The 19,108-nt window shown below is 43.3% G+C and overlaps 1 protein-coding gene across 4 annotated transcripts in view; it reads left to right on the top strand.

Annotated features, from left to right (window-relative positions):
• The window catches only part of LHFPL2 (LHFPL tetraspan subfamily member 2), a 174,349-nt gene that overhangs the window by 82,097 nt on the left and 73,144 nt on the right, over positions 1 to 19,108 (top strand). For all 4 annotated transcript variants that reach the window (XM_070796868.1, XM_070796870.1, XM_070796869.1 and 1 more), the window contains exon 3: positions 427 to 484. The gene's annotated coding sequence lies outside the window, so the exon portion shown is untranslated. The remainder of the gene's footprint in view (positions 1 to 426; positions 485 to 19,108) is intronic.

Here is a 19,108-nt window from a genome sequence, read left to right as displayed (position 1 = left end):
AGTGAATTTAGCTTTAAAAGAAGTCAGCAGAGTAAGTGAAAAGGATATAAAGTGCTGCCAGGATAGAGTCCTCATGTATGCTTTTTCTGTGTCATCCTGTAATTCATTTCTGGATTATCTGGGCCTCTTGTGTGTGTTTGTAAAGTGCCCTCCGCAGGCTGTGAAGGACTCCGTAAAGTGCGTGTTCAGGGACCTTCCTCACTGTCCTCTTAGCTTTTCTAGTTCTCCAGTGGCTTGGATCTTGTGTCAATGCATCAGTGTTTTTAGGAAGGGGTGGCTCCTTTGTAATACAAGCAAAACTTTATATGCATCCCGGACACCTATATTTGAAACATCACATATTTTAATGAGATATAAAATTGCAGGGTAAGTCTTCCTTGTGTGTTTAAAATAAAAAGTAATTCTTTGTTCAATTTGTTTCTCCAGGTGGCAGTTTTCTGAAGTTGCTCATTGAGACTTCTCAGCATTCCTACAGATATAATAGGTGAGTCAATGAAATCAGATGCCCTTTCCAGGTGGGTAGCAACTTACTTCTTGAAAGAGGTACAGTGTTTCAAACTTTTGGGCCCTAGTTTTTTTTATTTTTGTTTTTTGCTAGATACACCACTTTGATGGACATACACGAATGTTGTAAAGGACTCTGTAAAGGTTCATAAATGCTATTAAGTTTAATGTTGTAAATTCCTTACTTCAATCTGACATGGTTTGTTCTGTCACCATTTATAAACAAGTTTCAGGGCTCTTTATAATGGGAAAAGCTGGCTTTAAGTTGTCTTTCTTTTTGAGCTTCTCTGTGGACCATTCACCCTTTGTTATCATTTCTCTCTGAAAGGGGAAGAAGAGATGGCTAATTCAAATTACCCAATTGTATCACTTGAAGACAGCTTGGGTAGAGAATCTGCTTAAATAGAAGTTGAAAACAGTTGACTAACAATAAATGATTTATGATTAACTCTATAGATTTTAACTTATAAACATCACTTTGAGAGAATATTAGTAACAATACTGAAGCTGAGTAACCTCCTACAATATGCATTCAATGAAATCAAGGCAGTGGAATAATAATCATCCTCAAAGACTTTCTCTAGCCTGGTTCTCAGAGGGCAGCCTACAGGGCAGGTCCCCGACCTCTAGGATCTAATGCCTGATGATCTGAGGTAGAGCTGATGTCCTAATAATAGAAATAAAATGCACAATAAATGTAATGCATTTAAATCATCCTGAAACTATTCCCACCCCCACCCCGGTCTGTGGAAAAATTGTCTTTCGTGAAACTGGTCCCTGGTGCCAGAAAGGTTGGAGACTGCTGCTCAAGGGTCCTTGCTCTTGTTATGAACTTCCAGGTAGAACTCAGGCCGAGGAGCCAGTGCTTGGTATGTATTTGGGGCTGACTGACACCCTGCCCAGGAGGGTCTGCTGTGTGTAGGGGATTTGCGGAGTATTTTCACAGATATCATCTCATTTGTGGAAAGGTTATCTTTTTAGTTTTCTCAATTCTGGAGAAGGAAAAATTGCTGTTAATATCATGAATTGAAGTACTGATTTCTCAAATGTTCTTAAAACTGTCCTAAGGACTGCTGGTTAGGTTAGCTGGGGAAGCTTGGCTTGTTTTTCTGGTTCTTTGTTTCTTTAATGGAAACTGTAAGCTCTGATGAGTTATGGAAGTATTTGAGAAAAGTTCCTGCTCGTGGGAAAGCCAGGGCTGACCCAAGACAGGTGGATGTCCTGTTGGCATTTTATCAAACTGATAATCTTTAAATACCTGCTCTGTATTTATTTAGTGGGGGTGGGAGAAACTATTAACAAAGACTACTAATGAAAAATACATACCTCTTCCTGAATGTTGAAAATAAGGGATTTATTACCTGTGCTGTTCTGAACCAGGTGTTCAAAAACCTGTTTAAAAGCTGGGTGATAATAACAGTCTGCCATGCACTGCTCAAATCCAGGTTTGCAGAGGCCTGCCAGCCAGGCGACATGGGGTTGGTGGGTGTGGGGCCTGCTTTTCCTCATATGGCTCTACGAGGGGAATATTCTCAACAGAGACAGGCCTGTGCTGCTGAGGAGTGTTTATTTCCATTCAGAGGCACTGTCTCCTTGAGTGAAAACAGGTCTGGTTGCCATTTTGCCCGTTATGTAAGGAGTCGAGTGTACCCCCAACTTAAGTGGCTCCATGTTTCCGAGGTATTCAATGATGATTTAATACCCCTCTGTGAGTTGTCACTCTGGATCAGTGCCAGGCTGGCCTGTTCAGTCCAGCTCCAGGGAAAAGCCAATTCCATTCTGCCAGTGCCTTCAACAGCTAAGTTGTGTATGCCCTTGAAATCCCTGTCTCTGAAGATTTAACCAGATAAAACCAACCTGCTGTGTATCTCTCTTTTTCTTTTTTGAATTGTGGATTCATCCTGTATAAATATATAAAACATTACCAAATCAGGGACATAAGAACAACCACTCTGATTAACAGCATCTGAATTACAAAGAAATCTGATCCTGCCTTCTGTTACCTGTAATCACTCATGTTGTATCAGCTTGGTGGAAGGTTTCTCTGAAGCAGAGAGTCTTTGTGGTTTGGGGAGAGCCTTGATATCAGGAGGCCCTAGGCTGAGACTGTACCTTGGCTGGACACAGATCTGGCTTAGAATTCCAGCTGTGGTGCGAGCTGGCCATGTGACCGAAGACAGGCTTCTTAACCTGATGGAACTCTCATCTCTTCATGTATGGATATGACTTCCTTCCAAACTGGTTGGGAAGACTGAACGCAGCAAAGGTGGCAATGTGTGTGGGTACACAGTAGATGGCAAGCACCCTGGGCCTGGCTCCTGATACCAGATGTCTTAGATGTCGGGTGAGGAGGTCAGCTCTGCCAGACAGCTCCTGTGCCTCACTGCTAAAGTGAAAGCGGATCCCCACTCTGTTCTGCCCTGCCTACTCCAGGACAATTATTCAGAGCCTTTGAAAAGTAGGAACTTAGGGTATATGGTTGGAATGAGGGGGTTTCTAATGGCAGGCATTTTTTTTTCTCAATCTAGTCAGAATTTCTGAGCTTGAATCCTAGATCTGCACTTTATCATTAAGTATATGACCTTGAATAAATTATTAACACCCTCTCTGGCTCTCACCCCATCTCATAGGACTGCTGTGAGATTAAATGATTATGTGTAGAGCAGGGTGTACGGAATGAGTACCTAGTGAATCTCAAGAAATATGCCAGTAACTTTGCCGGGATCCTTTTAGAAAGGAGGCAGAGAGGCCGACTCAAAAGAATATCCATGGTTTTAAAACGTCTCCAGTTTGAACCTCAACTTCTTGAACTACCTTTTCTATCGTGTTATGTTTGTCTAGACCAGGGAGGATCATCTTTATCATGAGTAGACTGAGAGTGACTATATCCTGCCATGTGATACTCGCTCATTTAGAAGGGGGGAGCGTTGGGATTTGTTCTTCCTGGATTTTCTTCACAAGTAAACAGATCTTTCCTCGTCCAGGGGAACTCTTACTAGAATTGACCAGACAAGCAAAGTGAAAGCTCTAGATCTGTATTGTCCAATGTGGTGGCTGCATCTGGCTTTTAAGCAATTTGAAATACGGCTAGTGTGACTGCCACACTGAATTTTTCATTTTATTTCATTTCAGTTCTTTTACAATTTAGAACTGATATTCAGTTATTGGTAAGCTTTTATGTACTTGTGGGAACAACTGGGTGTCTGCTTTTCAACTGTGAATTTTATAAATCTAGATTAAGTGCTTGTAAGGAAAATTTAGCGCCTGAGTTGAGATGTGCTGTAAATGCAAAATATATATTTTGAAGTATTAGAAAAAAAAAAGTCAGCATTTTAATACTTTTTATATTGATTAGATATGAAATTGATAATATTTTGTTTGAGTTAATATTATTGCAATTAATTCCTTTTTTTTTAATGTTGTACCTAAAATTTCAAAATAATGTACTACGTGCTCATATAATTCCATTGGATGATGCTGCATCTAGATGATCCTTGAAAGAATTGGATAATTTCTCATTTATTAAGTGAAGTACAAGGTTTTCCAATAGACTGCAGATTATGAAAGTGGCTTTTTTTTTCTTATTATTCTAAGGTATTGTTTATAGTCTACCAAGAAACAAGCTTAGAGGAATTTTTTAAAATACTTAAAATTGGAAAGAGAAAAATGGCACCTAGCAGATGTGTTATCTGTACCGTATGTGATTCAGGCTGAGGCTCTGTTTAGATGTCTTGGCTGTAGTCTTTCCCCTCCGCGCTCTTATGAAATGAGGTAGGGAGACACTTACAGCCACCCGCTAGAATATGAACCCAAACACTGTTTTTCAGCTAAATATTCTCCTTCTTCGATGACTGTTGGCTCTACATATGATGCTAATGGCTTGTCCCCTGGGTCACATTTTGTCGCGCCCCAGGAGGTCAGTTTAGGAACTGGCATCGGGAGAAATCCGTGGCTTTTAGTTACCTGTAGTGAATAGCACGCTCCTCTTACTGTCGTTGTTTAGTTGCTCGGTCGTGTCCAGCTCTTTGTGACCCCATGGACTATAGCCCACCAGGCTCCTCTGTCCGTGGGATTCTCTAGGCAAGAATACTGGAGTGGGTTCAATTCAGTTCAGTCCCTCAGTCGTGTCCGACTCTTTGCAACCCCATGGACTGTGGACTGCAGCACGCCAGGCTTCCCTGTCTGTCACCAACTCCCGGAGTCCACCCAAACTCATGTCCATTGAGTTGGTGATGCCATCCAACCATCTCATCCTCTGTCATCTCCTTCTTCTCCTGCCCTCAATCTTTCCCAGCATCAGGGTCTTTTCAAATGAGTCAGCTCTTCACATCAGGTGGCCAAAGTATTGGAGTTTCAGCTTCAGCATCAGTCCTTCCAATGAACACCCAGGACTGATCTCCTTTAGAATGGACTGGTTGGATCTCCTTGCAGTCCAAGGGACTCTCAAGAGTCTTCTCCAACACCACAGCTCAAAAGCATCAATTCTTCGGTGCTCAGCTCTCCTTATAGTCCAACTCTCACATCCATACATGACCACTGGAAAAACCATAGCCTTGACTAGACGGACCTTTGTTGACAAAGTCATGACTCTGCTTTTTAATATGCTGTCTAGGTTGGTCATAGCTTTCCTTCCAAGGAGTAAGCATCTTTTAATTTCATGGCTGCAATCACCATCTGCAGCGATTTTGGAGCCCAAAAAAATAGTCTGTCACTGTTTCCACTGTTTCCCTGTCTGTTTGCCATGAAGTGATGGGACCAGATGCCATGATCTTAGTTTTCTGAATGTTGAGCTTTAAGCTGACATTTTCACTCTCCTCTTTCACTTTCATCAAGAGGGTCTTTAGTTCTTCTTCACTTTCTGCCATAAGGGTAGTGTCATCTGCATATCTGAGGTTATTGATATTTCTCTTGGCAATCTTGATTCCAGCTTGTGCTTCATCCAGCCCAGCATTTCTCATGACGTACTCTGCATATAAGTTAAATAAGCAGGGTGATAATATACAGCTTTGGCATACTCCTTTTTCTATTTGGAACCAATCTGTTGTTCCATGTCCAGTTCTAACTGTTGCTTCTTGACCTGCATACAGATTTCTCAAGAGGCAGGTCAGGTGGTCTGGTATTCCCATCTCTTTCAGAATTTTCCACATTTTATTGTGATCCACACAGTCAAAGGCTTTGGCATAGTCAATAAAGCAGAAATAGATGTTTTCCTGGAACTCTCTTGCTTTTTTGATGATCCAGCGGATGTTAGCAATTTGGTCTCTGGTTCCTCTGCCTTTTCTAAAACCAGCTTGAACATCAGGAAGTTCACGGTTCACATATTGCTGAAGCCTGGCTTGGAGAATTTTGAGCATTACTTTACTAGCATGTGAGATGAGTGCAACTGGAGCGGGTAGCTATTTCCTTCTCCAGGAGGTCTTCCCAGTCCATGGATCAAACCTGAGTCTCCTGCTTGGCAGGCAGATTCTTTACCACTGAGCCCCCTGGGAAGCCCTGAAACATTCTGAACAAGCAGATAAAGTGATTGCCTAACTTACTGGACATATCTAAACCTGAATGTTTAATTCTGTTTCTGTACTAGTTTAAGACGTTGCTAAAAGGCATTTTTCTCACTTATTCAATAAAGTAATAGACATAAATAGGAATTTGAAAGAAATGAATAAAAGCATTCTAACACAAACGTTAGATAGTTTCAACAAATATTTAGCCAGGAACTATTCAGAAACTTAACCGTACTGGTCCTGTAGTACCAGAAATAGAAAGGGAGTAAGTGCTGGCTTGAAGTTTAGTTGTACTAGTTTTGCATGAAACATGAGAAGATAGTACAATTAAAGTTATCAATATTCTGTCTCACATTTATGCCCTTGGTGACACTGAAGTGTATTCTAAGAGGTGGGGGAGGAGGGTGTTAGATTCATCATCATACTGGTCCAGTTTATCCCGGCTGTGTCACAGTGGGACAGTACTGGGGTTTCCAAACTTCTCTGATCGTGTCCCTGTGTAGTCAGTGCCAACGACAGCAGCCACTTTCCTTGTAGAATCTTTCCATTGTATTTACTTGATCTGTCACACCTGCACCCGTTTGGTTGATACACATGGCGAGTACCTTGCTGTCCTCATACTTTGCCAGACTGAAGAAGTGAAGGAGAGTTTACTGTCCAGAACTGTAAACTCTCTCCAAGAACTAAGCAGGGTTGATATTTATATATTAGATAGAAACCATTATCAAATTTCATGAAGAATCTTCAGCTAAAGAGAGGTAGCTTTTCCTTGCAGAGGTTAACTGTTATGACATTGAGGTTTTTAAATTCCAATATTAGAATATATTAAGAGAATTCATTTCTGCCAGCAGCTCGCAAGCAGTTAATAGGCAAGGAGAAGACTTAGTGAGAGAGGTTATAATAAGCCTTCTCTTTTTACTGAGTGTAGATTGGACAAAATACATGCTTTCTGAATAGAAAGTGATAAAGTGTAAATAGACACTGGTTTGCAAGATTTAAGAAAAGCAAATCAAAGTAATTAAATGCATTGCAGACTTAAACTGAGTGCAGTTCTTTCTCTATTTCTGTTACTCACATGTTGACAAATTGCCTTTTTTTCTGGTAAGAAGTCTGGCTGTAGACAGCATGTGTGTATGAAGGAGAGTCCTGAGCACTCTTCCCAGCAGGAAAGAATTCTTCCCTTTCTATGAAAAGCGGCTCCCTAGGAAGACTATGAACCTCCTGAGGGCTAGTCTGAGTCTTTTATTGCACTCTCTGTGCCCGGTACAATGCCTGATGCTGAGTGAGCATCTGTTGGATGGGTGGAGGATAAATGATGGTTAGACTGTGGCACTGGTTCTGTGACATTCTCTGAAGAGAACTCTACTTCAGTACATTATAGATGGCCCAGTACAGTGCCTGACACATGTTATGGACACAGTAAATGTTGGTGAAATCGAGGCATAATTGTGGGCTTAAGTATAGCTTCTAGTTTATAAAGGACTTTTGGGAATATGGCCTGTGTTTTTAAATATGTTTGTTTAATAATATCCTCATTACACAAAGTAGGTTCAGTTATCCCTGGTGGCTCAGACGGTAAAGCGTCTGTCTACAATGCAAGAGACCTGGGTTCGATTCCTGGGTTGGGAAGATTCCCTGGAGAAGGAAATGGCAACCCACTCCAGTACTCTTGCCTTGAAAATCCCATGGACGGAGGAGCTTGTTGCAGGCTACTGTCCATGGGGTTGCAAAGAGTCGGGCACGACTGAGTGACTTCACTTTCTATACAAAGTAGGGAATACTCCTTACTCTAGAAACAAAGAGCATAAATCACATAGGAAACAATAACTTTGACTACATTAAAAATTATGAACTTTATTTAAGGCTATATAGAGTGTAAAAAGATAAAATATGTAAAACACTCATAAATTTACAAAGGAGAATATGTAAGGAATGCCTGTGTATTAATAAGGAGGATAGGCTGACAAATGAAACAAAAATCCAGGAGTAGAGAAGAGTGGTGAAATACTTGAACAAGCGCTTCATGAAGAGGAACCACAAGGAACCAGTAAAATGAAAATTTGCTCAACCTTGTGAGTAACGCAAATACAAACCCCGCCATGAGATACAAACTCACTTCTACCTGATGAGCAAAAAATTTTAAGTCTGATAATGGCAAGTCCTGACAAGAGTGTGGAACACCATGAACTCTCAGATACCAGTGGTGAGAATCAAATTATATTCACCCACTTTGTTGTTTGACTTTTACTGTTCCTTTTTTTTTTTTTTTAACTGAAAAAAAAGTTCATGTGCAGTATCTTGTTAGTTTCATGTAAATAACACGGTGGGCCGTGTTTTAAATACATTATGAAATGATCACCATAAGTTTAGTGGCCACCTGAATATAACCCATTTATGATTTGGGGAGCCAGGAAGGTTCTTTTAAGCAGAGAGGTGAGGTTGAACATTGAGAAGGCACCATGAGGGACTTCCTTCCTGGTCCACTGGCTAAGAATCCCCCTTGCAATGCAGGGGATCCCTGATGGGGGAACTAGGATCTCACATGCTGAGGAGCAACTAAGCCAGCTGTAGCTAAGTGACGAAGCACAGTCTGGAGGGTTGCGGGGGTGAAGGGAAGGGGAATGGGATTAGCTCTGGGCAGAGACTGGGCAGCTCTCTGGCGCAGAGAGGGTGGGGCTGCCATTGCTAAGAATGAAGTATTTACACGGAATAGATGTTAAGAGAATTCTCACAGGGTGGCTTCAGTTCTTTTGAGAAGTAGGAAGTTCATCTGCACTGGGGAGAGGAGGTGAAGCCGGGGGTTAAAAGGAAGAATCCACGCTTCCCCACATGGAAAGGAACTCTTCTCCGTGCTGATGTGGCTGTCTTCCTGTGAATTCTGGTTCTTTGTCTGAAGGATTATTCTAGAGGGAATTCTGGTTCTCCACCTGATGGAACTGGTCCACAAGGACAATCGGGGTCTCACGTTAGTAGACATAGAGTCTTTTTTTACCTTTTTATTTTATATTGGAGTATAGTTGGTTAATAATGTGATAGTTTCAGGCAGACAGCAGAGAGACTCAGCCATACAATATAAACGTATAGTTTTGTTGTGATCAAGTGTCTAAGTCTGTGAAAAAGGCTATTTGCAAGTCCTCTAGTAAGTTGTTTTGGTTCAAACCGGTACCTCTCTTGTCTGTTCTATATCCAAGAAGAAATATCCCATCCTTATGCAGAAAGCTTTTCTACTTTAATGATCCATTCTTTAAATTGTTCCTTGAGAGGAAGGAGATGAACTGACCTCAGGTGAATGAACATACACTGGGACAGTGCAGAAGTGTCTTCCTCATTGTCACCATAAAATGTATTTGTGCTTTTATATACAGCTTGTTAATACAGGTAAATAGTAGCCACATGCATTTTATTTATTTATTTTTTATCATTTCCCATGTTAAGCCACAGCAATCCATTCTTCCCACTGAAGAAGGCAGTAAAACAGCTTTGAAGTTCCAAGGTACTGCTCCCATAAACACCCTCTCCACTCTCTGAAATTTTGTCATGATTTTCTCACAGAAGCTGACTTCTGAATTAAATATTGATTTAATCTACATTTCATCTGGGGTTGATTCAGTAACCAAAGCCAAATGTTTGTGCTCTTTTTTCTCTCTTGGGCTCGCATGCTATGGGGGATCGCTAGTCATCCAATGGACCTGTCCTTACAGACACCAGCATCTCCTGAGCCACGGGCAGCATCTCACCAGGTGGCATAGGGCCGGGGGACCAGGCAGCCTGGAAAGGTGGGACTGGCCCCAGTCTCTGTATCTCGTGTTACCAGCCCAGGGCAGCCTGTGGAAAAGTCTCAGTTGGCAACCTCAGGTGGACTTGGAAACGTACCTGATTTGGGTCCGAATTATACTATATGCACAGGAAGTTGTGTTAGGAAATGGACACTTCCTGTCATTCACTCACAGGCCATGAAGGCAAATATGACTGCAAATCCACTCTGGAAATCTAGTGTGGCTAATCTGAAAGAGCTGGCTTCTCTCTCGTTGGTGCAGTGCCTCATTTCTCTCTCCTTGCTTCTTTCTCGAGCTACATTTCTTATTCAGTTGACGTTCAGTCCGTTTTTCTCCTACTATTCATGGAGTGACTGTGAGTTGGAAAGACGCAGGCCACTGGTGTGGTGATCGACTGCGGTCACGGATTCCTCGTCACTGTTCAAGGTCAGCGTAGCCCATTTAGTGACCACTTATACCCCATATCGGACTTCCCCAGTGGCTCAGTGGTAAAGAGTCTGTCTGCCAGTGCAGGAGATACAAGAGATTCAGGTTCAATCCTCTAGAGAAGGAAACCCACTCCAGTATTCTTGCCTGGGAAATCTCCTGGACAGAGGAGCCTGGCAGGCTATATAGTCCATGGGTTGCAAAGAGTTGAGCACAGCTGAGCAAATAACAGGGCTTCCCTGGTAGCTCAGCTGGCAAAGAATCCGCCCGCAAAGCGGGAGACCTGGGTTCGATCCCTGGGTTGGGAAGGTCCCCTGGTGAATGGAACGGCTACCCACTCCAGTATTGTGGCCTGGAGAATTCCATGGACTGTATAGTCCGTGGGTTCGCACAGAGTCGGACATGAGCGACTAATACTTGATACTTGGTACAGAGAAAGTCACTTGGGCAAAACACCAAGAGTTATGTTCTTACCTAGCTGCTCTGATAGTCTGTGTGTTATGCTTGTACTAATATGTTTATATCATAGGTACATCTGAAAGCAAAGATGATTTTTTATCTGCTTAAAGGTCACACCTCAGTCTTTCTTGTGCTTTTGAACACTGGTGTACTCTTGAAGCCAAGCAATAGCCTTAATATACATAACTCTTTTTTTTTTTTTTTTTTAAGGAAAACTTTGTATTTTATATTGGAGTATAGCCAGTTAACAGTATTGTGATATTAATAGTTTCAGGAGGACAGCCAAGGTACTCAGCCATCTTATGTACTTGTGGCTGGACTAGAATTGCCAGAGAATGTTTATATGTGTTTTTCTCCTGATTATCAGAATAATCCACGTTCATACAGAAAAGTATAAGCAAGAAGGGAAAAAACCCCAGTTCCCTTGGGTGTCACCACTGCCAGTGTAAAGGCCAAGTTTTCTTTTTGTGCATTCTTTTCTTCACATAACTGAGCACTTGCTCTGCATACAACTTTATATTCAGTTCCTTTTTTGTTTAATATTATGAGCATTTCCCCATATCATAAAAAGTTTGTCTACAATTTCAATGGTTGAATATTCTGTCTTAGGGTATATATTTAAATCATTTTAATCTTTTGTTTTTGACAATCAGGACGTTTTCTGTTTTTTAAAGGTGTTAAATATAAACTTTGATTATCCTTTTAGAGATATAAGTTCAGTTTTTAAAATCTATCCAGGAAAGTTGGGCTCTCATTGGCATTATAAGAGAGTAATTGCCTTGGCACACCCTAGAGGTGATCAGATCTTTAAATCTTGCCGCTTTGGTAAGTGAGAATGGTATGTCATTTCACATTTTACTGTTTTTACTACCAATAAAATTGATTGTTTTTCGTAAGTAGAAGAGTCATTTTTTTTTTTCCTCTTTTGTGATTGTTCGTTTATGGTCCTTTTCAGGTCAAATTGTCATTTATGACAGTTGGGACGTCTGTAATTTTTTTCCATTTTCCTAGAAGGATATATTGGAATGTGTAACTTTGAGCCTAGTGTCTTCTCACTAATAGTGTTAGCTGTTTAAGTCATGTCCGACTCTTTGAAATCCTGTGGACTATAGCCTGCCAGGTTCCTCTGCCCATGGGATTTCCCAGGCAAGAATACTGGAATGAGTAGCCATTCCCTTCTTCAGAGGATCTTCCCAAGCCAGTGATCAAACCCTAATCTCTTACATTGCAGGCAGACTCTTTACCCTCTGAGACACCAGGGAAGCTGGCCATATTTGAGGGGAAATCAAGTGTGGGAGTGTCAAAGAGAGTACGCTCGGGGTCACGATGTGGCTTGTCAGTTGTGATGGTCAGCATCTGGAAAGCCAGCTCTACCTGGTGAGCCCTTGTCTGCCCCAGCCCCCAGACCTGTGGCTGCCACCCTGCACCCTGTCCAGGCAGGCATGGCATAATATCTGTTGACAGAGGAATAATAAATACACAATATGTTGGCTCACGATGAAGTGTGCGTTGACTCCTGGAAGTGATGCTTACCTCCTCCGTTTCTGCTCATGCTTCTTCTCAGGCTGTTTGACTGACTTTTCTTGCTTGCCCCTTATTATTGTTCGCAGGCAGTCTTTGACCCCTTTCTCTCCTGCATCTTCCTGCAGTCTCCAAATTCTCTAGCCTGCTCCGTGCCTTTAGCCACAGTCCACAGGCCAAACCTCCCCGGTCCAAACCCCTCTTCCAGAATGCAGACCTGTGTAGCCTCCTGCCTGTGGGGGGGTCTCCCCGTGGTGTGTGTTTCCTTTGTAAATTGAAGGATAATTGCTTTACAATATTGTGTTAGTTTCTGTTGTACAACAGTATGAATCAGCTAAAAGTATGCATATATCCCCCCCTGCTTTGAGCCTCCCTCCCACCCTCTCCTATCCTCCCCTCTAGGTCATCACAGAGCACCAGGCTGAGCTCCTTGTGTTAGACAGCAGGTTCCCATTAGCTGTCTATTTTATACATGATAGTCTGTATATGTCCATTCAAAGTCGCTCAGTCGTGTCTGACTCTTTGCACCCCCATGGAATTCTCTAGGCCAGAATGCTGGAGTGGGTGGCCTTTCTCTTCTCCAGGGGATCTTCCCAACCCAGGGGTCGAATCCAGGTCTCCCACATTGCAGGCAGATTCTTTACCAGCTGAGTCACAAGGGAAGCCCAACAATACTGGAGTGGGTAGCCTATCCTTTCTCCAGCGGATCTTCCCAACCCAGGAATCAAACCAGGGTCTCCTGCATTGCAGGCGGATTCTTTAGCCGCTGAGCCATCAGGGAAGAAGCTGCTGTATATGTCCGTGCTACTGTCAATTCATCCCGCCCTCTCCTTCCCCCACCGCGTCCGCAAGTTCACTCTCTGCGTCTGCATCTGTATTCCTTTCCTGCATCAGGACCATTTTAGGAACCTGCTGCTTCACTGGCACTTCTAGTGCAGTGTGCCCCCAGGTGGACCTGTTCCCTTTCCCTGCCTGGCCCTGGCCCTGGCTTCTCTCTTCGGGTACAAAGACCGCGCTTCATCCTCCATGTCAGACACCTGGGGAGCATCTTGAGACCCTGCTTTTCCCTCACAGACAACACCCCATGGGTTACATGAGATTCTAATTGCTGCTGCCTCCTCCCTATCCTTCTTCTGCATCCCTCTCACCCTGCCCTAGCTGAGATTTCATGCTGTGAATGAATGATATATGCTTTCTCAGTTAGAGACAGTCTTTAAAAATAAGTAAGTCAGGTTTTTTAAAGAATAAAATTTATGTTTTTCAGGGCATAGCATTGTAATGGAATATTTATTCTTTGTGTGAAGTAAATTGTCCTCCATTAATTTATCTTTTATAGAAATGTGAATTCTTCACCTACCTGCTTGGCTTAAAGCAAACTACACCTTGAATAATGTCTAACACATATTAGTCAAGTGAGAGGCCCTTGGCATTATTCTCTAATTAAAGTGTTTTTGACTTGAGGGTTTGACATTTTTTCTTTGGGTCTTAATTATTTCCATATTCCATGTGTATTATTTTCCTGTAATATTGGAATTATCCTTTTTAGCTAGCTTTTCAACTTCACCTCCCAGGCAAGAAATGCAGTTATTTTAATAAGATTCTTTGAGGGAGTAAAATTAATATTTTGGAGAATGAAAATAATGGTGAATTATCTCCCAAAGATTGAAAGACTGTTAAGATAGCAAAGTGTCCTTACCCAGGGGTAGTTTTTTTTTTTTTTTCAGGGTTTATTGAAAATATGGTGCTGGGAAGAATAAAAGGAAATTTAATACCATGGAATCTGGAAACAACCACTGAAATCCAGTCTTTTGAACACATATGATACACTAATTCCCAGAGATTTAAGACAGCTCCATTTGCTTCCTGAGGCTGTCAGGCTCCTTATGACCAAGACACGGAAAGGTTCTTCAGCACAAATATGCCATGATGATATTTTATTTACTATGAATATTGACCGTACATGAATATGGGATGTCCTGGGGTTCTGCCTTCCCTTATCGATATCAAGTTGGTACTCTCCTTAGATCTGGTTCCCCCAATACAGATCCTGTGACAAAGATTTAAACACAAGTAAGCTATGGATGTGAGAGTTGGACTGTGAAGAAGGCTGAGCGCTGAAGAATCGATGCTTTTGAACTGTGGTGTTGGAGAAGATTCTTAAGAGTCCCTTGGACTGCAAGGAGATCCAACCAGTCCATTCTGAAGGAGATCAGCCCTGGGATTTCTTTGGAAGGAATGATGCTGACTGAAGCTGAAACTGCAGTACTTTGGCCACCTCATGCAAAGAGTTGACTCATTGGAAAAGACTCTGATGCTGGGAGGGATTTGGGGCAGGAGGAGACGGGGACGACAGAGGATGAGATGGCTGGATGGCATCACTGACTCGATGGATGTGAGTCTGAGTGAACTCCGGGAGTTGGTGATGGACAGGGAGGCCTGGAGTGCTGCGATTTGTGAGGTCGCAAAGAGTCAGACACGACTGAGTGACTGAACTGAAGCTACCTGGGAGCTTATCCTGAAAAGCATTTTTAGGGGCCTAGGCACGTGAGGCAGGGAGAAGAAAGCCAAGAAAAGGGTGCTCTTGAGCAGGTTGCTCAATCCTTGGTGAATTCTAAGAAACAGTCTTCAGAAACATCCCATCTGAGGGGCCGGAACACTTGCACACGTCTCCTCCAGCCCATATGTGTCCTTGCGAGCTGCTCCCGAGGCCGGAGGTTAAGCTCTGTGTCTTGCAGGGGTCAGAAGAAAACCCTCAGGGGAAGGCCCCGAGTCCTTGCTGTGTGCATGTGTGGGAGAGGGTGCTGAGGCGGGTACGACCAGGGCACCAACTGTGTGTGCTGCTTTAACCTTCTTTTTCTTGTTGTTAGAACAACTCAGCAAAATAAAATTCCAGGTTACTAGTGGACCACGTTGTTTCATGGATGGACTAGGTCGCTTGAGGTGGTCAGAGACAAAGCACAGGCGGAGACTGTTAGCAGAAAGTACTTAAGTCATGTCTGTGCCTGATTGATGTCAGGGTGGATTTGAAAAATACTGGAAATTAGCAACTTTTTGAAATGGGGAAGGGAAGATGTAGAGGGAATCTCTGCGAGGTATCTAGATGTTGTTCCTAAAATAACATATCATGCCTTAGTCACAAAGGTTGTGATAAGCCAGTAACGGGAACAAATGAAACAGATGGATTGTCCAGGCTCCTCAGAGGCTCGTGGTTTCCTCAGTGCTAATCAGCCCACAGAATTATAGTTAGGCCCATAGGAAATTACGGTATTTTTTCCATGCACTCAGATCTGGAAGAAAACAAAAATCTGACGGAAATCTGTGGCCAGCCAAGTGTGAACGAGGCCACCTTCATTACTTGGGGAAGTTCCTGGGGAGGAAAAAAAGGTGGAATCCAGTGCTTAGTGGACCTTAAAAAGAATCCTTCTCTGCTTCGTGTCTGTCTGTCCTGTTCTGCTGCACAGCAGTCTTAGTGACACACCCTAACGTGGAAGTGTGTCCTCGCACCCTCCTGGCTGTTCCGTTGGTGTCATCCAGGGGATGAAGGCACAAGGCCTTGATACCACGAGGTATCTGATTATTTAGACCTGTTTGGTGATGGTGGAGTAACAGGGTATTCCTGCCCTGAAAGACCCCACCCCCACCCCCACCAGTGCAGCCGTGCAACCAGCAGAGAAGTAGCCGACAAAGGAAAGAGCACTTAATCCTGCTGCTTAGGGAGGTCTCCCAGAGCCGTGACCTTGGACTTGGGCCTTAAATGACTCGGTTTCACCTAGGGATGTCGGAGGAGAATGACAGCCCAGGTGGAGACCAGTGCGGCAAAGGCACGGAGCCTGAAGGTGCAGAACGCGGTCAGGCGGCCGGGATGGGTTGGTGTGAGTGGCGTCCTGCAGGCAGGCAGAAGTCAGCCTGTGAGCATCCGTGCCCCCTGCCGGTGCCATCTCCCCTCACCAGTGCCAACAGGTGTCCCCCACGCAGTCACGCCATTTCTATCGGCTCGTGCCCATGTCCCCGTCAAACATCCTGCTCTTGTGGAAGCAACCTAGGTGCAGGATGATGGATGGAGCTTATAGAACCTGTGCAAGGTTCAAAATGCCATCAGTGCAGCTTTCTGGCAGTGAAACCTACATTTTGTGCTAAGTGGCTGGTTAGTGATCCTTGTAAGGCCTGTGAATGCCTTGTTGAAGGGGAAATTGATCTGCTTCATGCAGGTGGTCAATATTAAGCATAAAATATGCTGTTTACCCTTTCTTTGCCACGTCTTCTCTGTCAGCCCATCCAGACCCAAGTGTTCCACATTTCCGTGTTCTAAACATCTAGCTATATTTAACAGTATATGGAATTAGTGGTGCTTATCAGCACTGGGATTTCTTTGGAAGGAATGATGCCAAAGCTGAAACTCCAGTACTTTGGCCACCTCATGCGAAGAGTTGACTCATTGGAAAAGACTCTAATGCTGGGAGGGATTGGGGGCAGGAGGAGAAGGGGACAACAGAGGATGAGATGGCTGGATGGCATCACTGACCTGATGGACGTGAGTCTGAATGAACTCCGGGAGTTGGTGATGGACAGGGAGGCCTGGTGTGCTGCGATTCATGGGGTCGCAAAGAGTCGGACACGACTGAGCGACTGATCTGATCTGATCTGATTTTTTCCCTGATTTCTTCCCTTTTCTATACAGGTTGTCTCACAGGCATTCGCATGTTGGTGCTTTGGGTATGCTCCAGGGGCACACTTGCTCTTAGAATCCTTTAGTATGTGGATTGAGGAAAGGAACAAAACAGTAAGTTGGCCTCAGGTTGTCCCTCTTATTACATTTAACAGTTTAATCCAATTAGTTGTCATTTTTGTCTCATTTCCAATGAAGTAACTTCCTGGTTGAGGGGAAAAGAACTCAATGTGGTGTCCAGGCTCTGGGGACATTTCTCAGGGTGAATTAGGAGCAGGAGCTGAAAATGATTCCCAAACACCTCACTAGGAGCCCCAGGGAAAGTCGACTGAGGACCATCCCACTGATTCTAGACTGACTGACCTCTGGCTGCTCAAGTTAAAAATTACCTACAGTTCAGCTACTCTCAAAAAGGCTCTTTAAGTGGCTTTTCTACAGAATTCCCCTGAACAGTCACCTTGTTTATTTCTTAAACTGATCCGTGTACTCATGGTTGTTTTTCCCTTAGGAATTTCTACTTCCTCTTTTATCATTCATGGAATGTTTTTTCCCATGGAATTCCCCATCCCTCTGTAGATTCACTTTTAGTCCATCCTTTGAAACTGCATTCAGGCTTCCAGGAGATGTTTCCCTGATGATTTCATAGCATAAGATGAAGACTTAAAAGTGTCTGATGCCAAAGAGAGAAATGTTAGGACCTCTAGAGTCTGATTTAGTAAACTGGGCCTCGGCTGCCGCGTATCTTTGGGTGAATCATTGTCCTTTAGGGAATGAATGTTAGAATAATCGAATGTAAGAAATGGATCTAGCAGCCAGACACACAAATCCTTCTCTCTACCCCTTGTCCATCAATATCCCCAGCACAAGAGAAAAAAACAAAAGTAAATAGGATGTGTGTTCAGTCTTGTACTTAGCATTGTTTGCAGCATGCCTTCACTGCGCCCTGGCACACTTCTCCTTGTACAGGGACTGGGATGGGTCCAGTCATTGAATCTGGGGAGATTGCTCTTGTCATTTCCAATCTGGTAAGTGCTGTCAACCTAACAGCCCTAAATCTTGATTTGACCTGGCCTTGCCTGTATAAATCTCACCCACTGTTGAGATCATCATAGTCTAATGGCCAATAGATTCATTGTTTCCATACCATAACCATCGAAAGCTGCCAAGTTTTGAGGATTTTGAGGATGGATGAGCTTTTCTTTCTGCCAGAGCAGAAAATTGTATGGGAGGGTACAGATCAGAGGGCTATAGATAAGTAGAATAGTTCTTGAGTGGTTCATTAGTTCCTTGTGGAAGACTATTGGTTATGCTGTTTTTACTGAGTTTTTAGGGTTGTGAAAGTTAAGCAGCATGAACCCCAACATCCATTCTGTAGGAATCAGGGCTTTTGTTGATGCTCAAAAATATTATATCTGAAGGTGAAGACCCCAAACCTTTGTGCATCAACTTTGAGAAAAACTGTTTAGGGTTAATCAAAATGATTTTGAGTAGAAGTTTCTCCATGGTTAATGACCTGAAAGATAACTGTAGTGACCTTAAGTTTTATGACCTCAACTCAGGGCTTGAGGTAGTATGTGCCCCTTCCACCTATTAGAGAGTATTTTGGACACGTGCCGTTTCTGGGATGTTTCAAAAGACATCAAGACAAGTATGTTGGGCTTCCCTGCTGGCTCAGTGGTTAAGAACCCACCTGCCAGTGCAGGAGACATGGGTTCGATCCCTGAGCCAGGAAGATCCCTGTGCCGTGGAACAACGAGGCTCCATCACAGCTGTGGCTGTGCCACAGCTACTGAGCCTGTGCTGCAGACCCCAGAAGCCACAGGCACTGAGCCCTCAGGCCGCAACTACTGGAGCCTGCGCTCGTCTACAAAAGAAGCCGCTGCAATAGAGGTCCACGTTCTGTGACTAGAAAGAGCCCAGGCAGCAATGAAGACCCAGCACACTCAAATAAATAAATAAATAATTTTTTAAAAGGCTAGTTACACTCAACTAAAACCACTCCCCAAATCCAGGATTCATGACCACACTTTCCAAAATGGTGTTCTAGGATCCTTTCCTTCTATAAATGTGTTTGTTCATCATCAATCAACATTAAACAGGATTTATTCTTACTGTGGGACCTCTCAGAGACTTTACTGGGTTGATGGGTACTGTGGCGTCTCAAGGGTGGCATACAGCATTCAGCATTTGTTCTGGGGCCCCTTTGATCTGAAAGTACCTGCAGACTGTCTCCCAGAACTCATGCCACTGAGACA

The sequence above is a fragment of the Bos indicus genome, chromosome 10, assembly GCF_029378745.1.
Source record: "Bos indicus isolate NIAB-ARS_2022 breed Sahiwal x Tharparkar chromosome 10, NIAB-ARS_B.indTharparkar_mat_pri_1.0, whole genome shotgun sequence".
Taxonomy (NCBI): domain Eukaryota; kingdom Metazoa; phylum Chordata; class Mammalia; order Artiodactyla; family Bovidae; genus Bos; species Bos indicus.
This window is presented reverse-complemented; position numbering and strand designations above follow the sequence as displayed.